The sequence below is a fragment of the Meleagris gallopavo genome, chromosome 13 (genome assembly GCF_000146605.3).
Source record: "Meleagris gallopavo isolate NT-WF06-2002-E0010 breed Aviagen turkey brand Nicholas breeding stock chromosome 13, Turkey_5.1, whole genome shotgun sequence".
In the NCBI taxonomy this organism is placed as follows: Eukaryota; Metazoa; Chordata; class Aves; order Galliformes; family Phasianidae; genus Meleagris; species Meleagris gallopavo.
In genome coordinates, this window is record NC_015023.2 from 6,774,187 (window position 1) to 6,782,253 (window position 8,067).

General features: G+C 39.8%; 1 long non-coding RNA gene across 1 annotated transcript; it reads right to left on the reverse strand.

The window, feature by feature from the left end:
* On the reverse strand, positions 1 to 6,224 carry LOC109369788. Its single transcript, XR_002119269.2, has 3 exons — positions 6,064 to 6,224; positions 2,982 to 3,120; positions 1 to 2,585 (listed from the first exon to the last, which is right to left on the reverse strand). It is a non-coding gene; the product is annotated as an uncharacterized LOC109369788 (long non-coding RNA).
* Between the last annotated feature and the right edge of the window lie 1,843 nt (positions 6,225 to 8,067).

Consider the following 8,067-nt stretch of genomic DNA (forward strand, 5'->3'; position numbering starts at 1 on the left):
TTTTTTAAAGAGGGCTTTTTGTCAAACTGGAAGATGGTGGAGGAAATGCTGATTCCCTTTTATGGCCACCTCAGAAGACACAAGTTTTCATTTGGTATTTAGCTCTGCTTCATTTGTCAAAGCTTTCCAGGGCATATCAAGAGAGCCTTGACACTGTTTGATGAAAATGCATGTCTGATTTTCACAGCTACACAGCAAAACTGACTGCCAGACATGCACTGGGGAAGAAAGAGAATCTGCAAATTAAGAAAGGGAAGCATGATAAGAATAGTGTTCTTCAGAGAATGAAGGGAGAAGGCTATTGAAATGCACTGCTACCCATCATGCACTCAGACAGCAGAGTGCTTTCTGATGTCCAGCAGCTGACCGTGTGCTTGTCCCCTGACTTACAGCCCTTCCACATTTTGGTAATACTCTTAGCTACGGCATACAGTATTCAGAATTACAGTCTTCAAAAACTTCATTTCTGCAAAAAGAAAGGATGAAACCTTCAATACCTGCAAGCCAAGATCACTTCTGTGCTGCGTGCAGGATAACCTGCAGCCAGCTCTTTGCTGGTCCTGTTCCTATCTATCAGTGCTCTGTTCCAAGTGAGCATTTTCCCTGGGAAACCGCCATGAGAGCAGCAGTCTCCTGGTTACCCTGACTATCTGCCTTCCACTGGGAAAGAAAAGCACATGAGGAACTGCAACAGAATTCTTCAAAAGGGAGATTATGCAAAAAAAGAGATGAAAGAAGAAATGAAAGAAAGAGAGGATAAAGAGAAGAGGAAAGGAAAGGAGTCAAATCTAGAGGGGTTTAAAATGATGAGGGAAGCAGGGAGGAATTCAGAAGAATTTAAAAAGTACTGACAAAGAATTGAAATTTATCAAATGAAGTGCAAATAAAATAAAATAAAATGAAAAAAAGAAAAATATGAGGGCAGCTATAGGAATACCCAAAGTAAACAAATGTAAAAAATAAGAAAATAAAGGAGAAGAACAACTTAAGATGCACATATCTCTGACATTGTAGAACGCTGGAGGGAAATCTGGAATGGCTTTCTCAAACTGCTCTGTCAATCAAAAAGGTTATGTTCATCTTTGCTTGTTTTCAGCAAGAAAATCATTACTCGTTTCTTCAAAAAATATGAGCAGAAACTTCCCACTTCCTCTCAAACTGCAGGGATTTTCAATTGAAAATGAAATTTTTAAGTAAAAAGAATACTGCAGCTCCATGTCAAAATATTTTAGACAGCTCTAAGAACAACACTGACTTTTCTTTGTCAAAAGAAAACAAAAAATTTCACAGGTTTGCTCAGAAATTGTTCACAGTTTATAGGGAGAGTGGGAGCTTTCTGGAGCTGTTTTCATTCTCACCCAGGCAGTCTGAAGGTGGCTGAATGGCCACATTTTAAGTCTGGCAGAAATTAGATCCTACATCTCTGTACCATCTGCCTAAATAATCTTCAAAATAATCATTACAGAACAAATAATTTTTTGAGTGTGCTACACAAACTAAAGTTACAGGGGCCGGAAGGATTTTTAGGTCAACGTTTCCTTTTCATCTTGGGGTAGCATTCTGGGACACACAGTGTGCACTTACAACCATCTCCCACTCACAGAATGCTTGTGAGCAGACTTTGCTAAAATGGGGTTACTATCTGCAAAACTGAAGAGGCTGTGATTTTTGGGTACACGGACATGTAGGTCCAGTATGTTTTTGCCTACCCTAATCTCACACATGAAAAAAAATCCACCCCTAAAACCTTTAACAAGCCTTTCTTAACTAGAGTGCCATTTAGCTGTGCTTAGCTTTGTTCAGCTCAACAGAAAATTATTACTGATTCTAACACAGCAACGACAATTCTCAGCAAGCTTTCATAGGGATGATTTTTTTTTTTTACAGTTAGTAGAACATTAATGTCAGTTGTGAGAAGGTTTACTTCTCACTCTCCATCATCCCTACAGCTAGACAAAAAGAACTGTAGCCTTCTGAAAACAAACTTACTGTATAGAAACTGCAAAAAAGAGACACTCAGAACAGCAAGGCAAAAGCTAGGTGTGCTAAGAAGTGCTTCTTGTCCATCTACACCTTAAACACCAATTTCTCCTGAAAAATTAATACCCTGCACATGTGGCAAAGTAGGATGCTCTGAGCAATTTAGAGCAGAAAGGCCATTATATCTTTAAGCTCATTATATAAAATAGAACATATTTTTTAAATTTATAAACAAACTTAATATGCTCAGAGAAGAGAGCAAATTATTAAATATTGGGAACAGATGGGGAAATGTCAGACCATGGCTACTTGTATTTTCCACATTTTACAGCTGGTTTGCAAGTATGAAGCATGCAAAGGTTTAAGCCACTGAGATCAAATGATCACAGAGCACCAAATTCTGTGCCCTTTATTCATGCTCTTTATTCTGCATTTAATTCAAGTGGTGTTTTACCTGAAAGCTATACCTTCTTGTGCAAAGTGTTTTCACTTAGGACTGGCTTTTTCACTTAGCACCTCCTTCAGAGCCTTTTCCTTCTTCTGTATGTCAAGGAGAGGAGGACTGTCTGCAGCATTCCTGGCCCACAACAATTTTTCATCTTCCCCTAGAGAAACTAGCACTTACAGCAGGTCCATCCCTCTTTCCCTTTAGACTTTGATGTACTTTAGTCTCTTCAAAAATTTAAGCCTTAAAAAATATGGAAGATATCTTTACTTCTTTGAAGAAGAAAAACAGGATCTGTGCAGTAAATACAAGGAGCATTTTCTCCTTGTTTAGTCTGTTGTAAACAGTTCCTGTTTAACCCCCCACCCCACTTGCAAACAGCTGGTGTCATTATATTTAAAACAAAACAAAAAAAAGAGTAGATAGATGCAGCCAAACACTATGAGAGTGTTCCTTTTAACCTGAAACTCTGCCTGTGGGCCACATCATCCTAAAAACCCTTTGATACAAGATAGGAACTAATGCTAGGGGCGGATCCAGAACTGCACACAGGTACCTGCTGATTTGCCAAGTTGTGGGTTTTAAAAGTCTCCTAGCCTGCTCCTGGCACCTCTCGTCAGTCACTGACAGGAAGATCTTCCTCTGTGAAGGGCGATTTGCACAGCAGGGGACCTGCAGAGCAGCTGCCGCAGGTACTGCAAAGAAAATAGAAGAAGCAAATTATACAAAAATGAAATGGAAAAAGGAACCAGAGAGGGAGGGGAGGAATTTGCTCTTATGAAAAGCAGGGCATGGAGCAAAGGGGGCAGAAGAAAAGGAAGTCACAAAAAATGTCATGATATCAGAGCACAACGGATATAAGTGGTAAGAGATATTAAATGCCACACAGTGAAGGAAGGTGCGATTGCATACAGAAAGTGCTGGTGTGCCATGCCATCAGAGCTATGCATGAACCAGCTGCCTGGACATCCTACCTCGTGGCCAGGCCAGGAACTCCCTGTGCCCTCAGAACAGGGGCAGAGCTCAAGTCACAGCAGATGCTGCTTTAAATTCTCATGGAGTACAGCTTAACACCTGGTGCTTCTGGCTCGATGGCAGCACCCTATGCATTGTTGTCTTGTCATCTCAAGGTGCCCTGGAGGACATTTCTGTGGTAAGCAGAAGGCTTCAGAGGCAGGGCTGAACTTTTCAAAGGTGCAAGAGGGCTTACTTTAGCTTCAGTTTGTAGTACACGGAAAGGAGAAAACAAAGCAGTAATTTAGTTTTTATAAGCCACATATCTAATATCAAACATATGATTAGCTTAGGTGTTTTGCTTTAAGGAGTGATGTTTGCTTGGCTCTGCTAGTTGGGATGCTCACAGCTATGAGCTGTAAGGTGCCTGGAAGTACACCAACTCCTGGAAAGATAAGAACTAGTGTGTGATCAGTGGCTACAGCACACAGGTGCTCTTAGATAGCACAACATAACATTTTGTTTGAGATAACTGTGTTCCATAAAATGATGGAAGAGATGAGTGAGAAGACCTCCTTGGTTTATGCCTATAGAGAGGAGGAGGAAACCAAAAGGCAGGCCAGTCAGCTACACGGAAGGCAGTCAAGAAACACAATGAAATCGCTCATTCTTGTCTTGGACACAGTTACCTCCTTAAGAATAGAATTGCTCAGGTTGGAAAAGACCTTAAAGATCATTAAGTCCAATCACAATCTAACCAAACTACCCTAACAACCCTCCACTAAATCATGTCCCCATTCCCTTCTAACTGAAAAAGCAATAAATACTGGTTTCACTTCAACCCTGCCGCTCTCCTGAAAATAACTAGAAATATAGTCCATACACAGGATAACTTATATCCAAAAGCACAACTCCTGTGAGAAGCTGAAGGTAAATCAGGCCTTCAAATCCAACCAGGCATACATAGGTTTTGATACAAATAAGACCAAGACCCAACCTTAGCAATTACAGCTTTAAAACCTCTTAAGTTCTGGCTCTAGTCAGAGCTCCAGCTTCAGGCACACCAAACTGCGAGCAGATTAAATAGAAATTTTTTCAGTTTTAGCTACAAATTTCAGTAAAGAACAGATTGCTAAGGACTAAAGGAGAAATTAGTCCATATAAACCTGTATTTTAAATATAGAGACCACTCACTTTTTTTAACCAATTCCAAGCTGTCTCCAGCAACATGCACTAACATCTTAAGCTTGAGAATGTGTCACTTTACACAACTGCAGCTGTGTTCTACCTCTTTGAACGAGTCACTTAAGTTGTTGCAGATAAAAAGCTCTGATTTTCCAAATCAGCTGGGAAAGAAATTTCATAGCAATATCATCCAACTTGTTAAAATTAGTCACGACTAAAATTAAGAGCGTACACAGGAGTGACCATGGGAAAAACAGACCTTTCAAAAGTATTTTTGGGGGTAAAATCGCGTATCAACCCCTAGAGATAATGAAGTAATACTTCAGATTTGTAGACAGTACTACAAGTCTTCCAACCATGGAAAATGAACACACCTGAAGCTGAATGTTCTCCTGGGTGGTGGAAGGAAATATTCACTAATACAAAGTTGAGTAACTATATACATATATATACTTTTTTTTTTTTTTTTCAAGCTCTGAGTAGAACAGCATCTCAAAGCCCGATGCCCCAGTAACGTTTTGTCTTTGAGTAGAGGACTGTAACTCTTATCACCCGAGACAATATTTCCTTTTAGTAGGGGAAATAAATCTAACAGGGCTGACAGCTTTGACCTCCAGTGCAATGACAAGGCACACGCTTAAGCCTTGCAAGAAGCAAGCAGAGATACAGTATTCACCTGTTCATACATGCTTTGCAGTAAGTAAGTGACCACAGAACATACAAGAAATATGACAGAGACAATGCTGAGTGACTGTATTATATGTTAGTAAGGGAAAGAGTGCTGGAGCTAAGTTGATTCATTAAAATTAGGTTGATTGCTGAGCTCTATGCAATGCCTTAAACATAAGCAGTCAAAGCTGACTAAAAAGGAAGCAAAAAATAGAACAGGGACAGAATACAACCTGTCACTGATGGGGGGGGGAAATAAAAGGAAAGAAAAAACAAAAGCATACACTAAGAGAGAAAAAAGGGTCCATAATAGCATGAAGTTCTGCATGCTCCCATCCCCCACCAAAGCATTATTCTAAAGCAGGAATTTCAGTCCTGCCAGATGCATGTTTTCTTTAGGACCAAGAGTACTTGGCTGCACACATTTCAAGCCCACTCAAACTTGTGGGTTTAAAAATGTGTCTTGTAAGCAAGCCTTCTGCATTCCACAGAGAAGCTGGGCTCTCACATTTCCAGCACCACTAAAGGTAAACCTATTCATTGTCATAGCTGCGTACCAGAAGGCACGCATAGCAACTGAACCCACCCCTCACAGATGGTACCAAATATACTAAGTTATCAAGGAGAGAAGGAAGAAGAGTCCGATACTGAAAGCTTCCCCAAGAAAAATCTCCTCTGTGAAAAACAGAGTGAGAGAATAGCTGGCATGCACTTGTATTTTTTCACTGACTTATTCTTCAGCCAAATGAATACATACGTAAGTGGTACATCAAAGTGAGCTGTTCTGTACCATAAAACCAAAGTTAACTTCACTTTAAAACAGCACTCACAGATTTCCTTTGCTGACAAAGTCACTTCAAGCAGGAATAGACCTTTTCAAGACTGAATGCAGCAAAAAGGAGAAGGATGTTAACTGCTCTTCAGACCAGATCCTCAGCTGCTGCACATTGACACAGAGCCAATGATTGCACTGCTTGCAGCTCCTTTTTTCATTGAGTAAAAAAACATCTGATACGATTCAGGTGAGCTATTAGAAAAACAGGTGAGCTACCACAAAAAAGCAGGTGTTTGGGACTGTTATTTTGTTTGCTCTGGGTTTTTTGTTCTTAACTGAAAGGAGGAAAGGTCAATCCAGGCCTGTTAAATTGAGAGTGTTAAATAATAGAACTTTTAATTAATCTTCTAGGATCTGATACTTGCTTTCACCAGTATTGTTATTTCTCCACATCTTAGTGATTCTGAGATATTAGAAAGCATCTTCGCTTTGCAAAATTGTAGAAATTTATGTATAATCTTTGAACAAAAGCTTCTGAGCTCCAGAAGAGCTGCGGTAAGAGACAGCAATTTTCACCCAAAGTATCTGTGTGATTTGGAAAAGATGAAGCCATTTTTCGTCCATTTTGCTAATTGCATTAATTCCCCTGTCCTTACTTCATCTAATTTAGAAAAGCAGAAGTAACTAATCATAGTTCACGTTTCAGTATGGGTGGTGATTTAGGCCAAAAGTCTTTTTCCATAGTTTGTTATCTCAGATTATGAAATACCTAAAACTCTGAAGACCCCGTATTCTCCAGCTAACATCATGTATTCCAGTTTTATGCTCTACTACATTGTCATTAATCAGCATTACTGCAATAGCAAGACCAAGACACATTTCTACAACCTTCTTGTTTTTACTAGCATGGAAACCATTTTGTCTGGCCTCAGTGCCATCACTAAATTTATGTCTGCTTCCCCTCTTCTTGCAAGCATTTGTATTTAGATAACATGTGAAATCCTGACCATCTTAATTAATGGCAAAGTTCCCACAAACTTCAACAGGGTCTGGATTTCTCTGTATGAATCAAGTCCCCTGATTTCATTCCACCCTACGAAGCGTCTAAAACACAGTGGTTGTCTGCTAACTAACAAATAAATCCCTGACAATGGTGAGCTGCTCTGGAACAAAGCATCCATAGCCTGCCAACCTTAATGCCATCGTTAATAGCTAGCTAAACAGTATGTTGTTTTAGCCTCTATTACTTCCTATGGATAGCCTATGAGACTACTTGTGCTCTCAAGTTAAAAGTAAGTTTACAAAATGAAATGCCAGACTCACATTTTTATACAGCTTTTGCATTAGAGGCTGTTTGATAGCTTTCTGTTGAATCAATCTAGAATGCTGTTGCCACTTATAACTCCTGCTATAAATTAATAGAAATCAATAGAATAATAAGAAGCAAACTTTGTGTGATAATTCATCATTCAACCACTACAAGAAGAAAAAGAGTTGAATAGGCCTGAACAGGCACGTGAAAAATAGATCAGCATGAAGGCAGACACAAGGGATGGGGAAACAGAATAAACACAGGAAACTACTTGGAGAGGGACCGTATCGGAAGACCCCCCACCAGGTTTCAATAGTCACACACAGGTCCAACTCAATTTTACAAATGGTGTCACAGGCTGTGAAGGGCCCAGACCCTTTGTGTACAAAAATCCATGGCCATGGAGCTCCAGATTTCTTTCATAGGCCTTTTGAAAACTGTGGCTGAGGCATCTCGTTTGAACCACCCAGTCAGGAAGCATTAGTTCTCCCTGCTGCCATGCTGCAAGGAGTGAGATATCACCATTTACGACTTCTCCTCTCACCTTTCTGTAGATATCATAAAGCTCACATATAAAATCACAAAGTAAAAGTTACAACAAGTATTTGTAAAATATTTTTCCTTTGCTATGTGTTAGTCTATATAGATTAAAAGTTCATCCAAGGGGATACTGTTCATTTAATGGCCTGTCCAAAGCCCACAGTGCCAACTTCAAGAAGAACTTCAAGGCTTCTGCTCCTGCTAAAC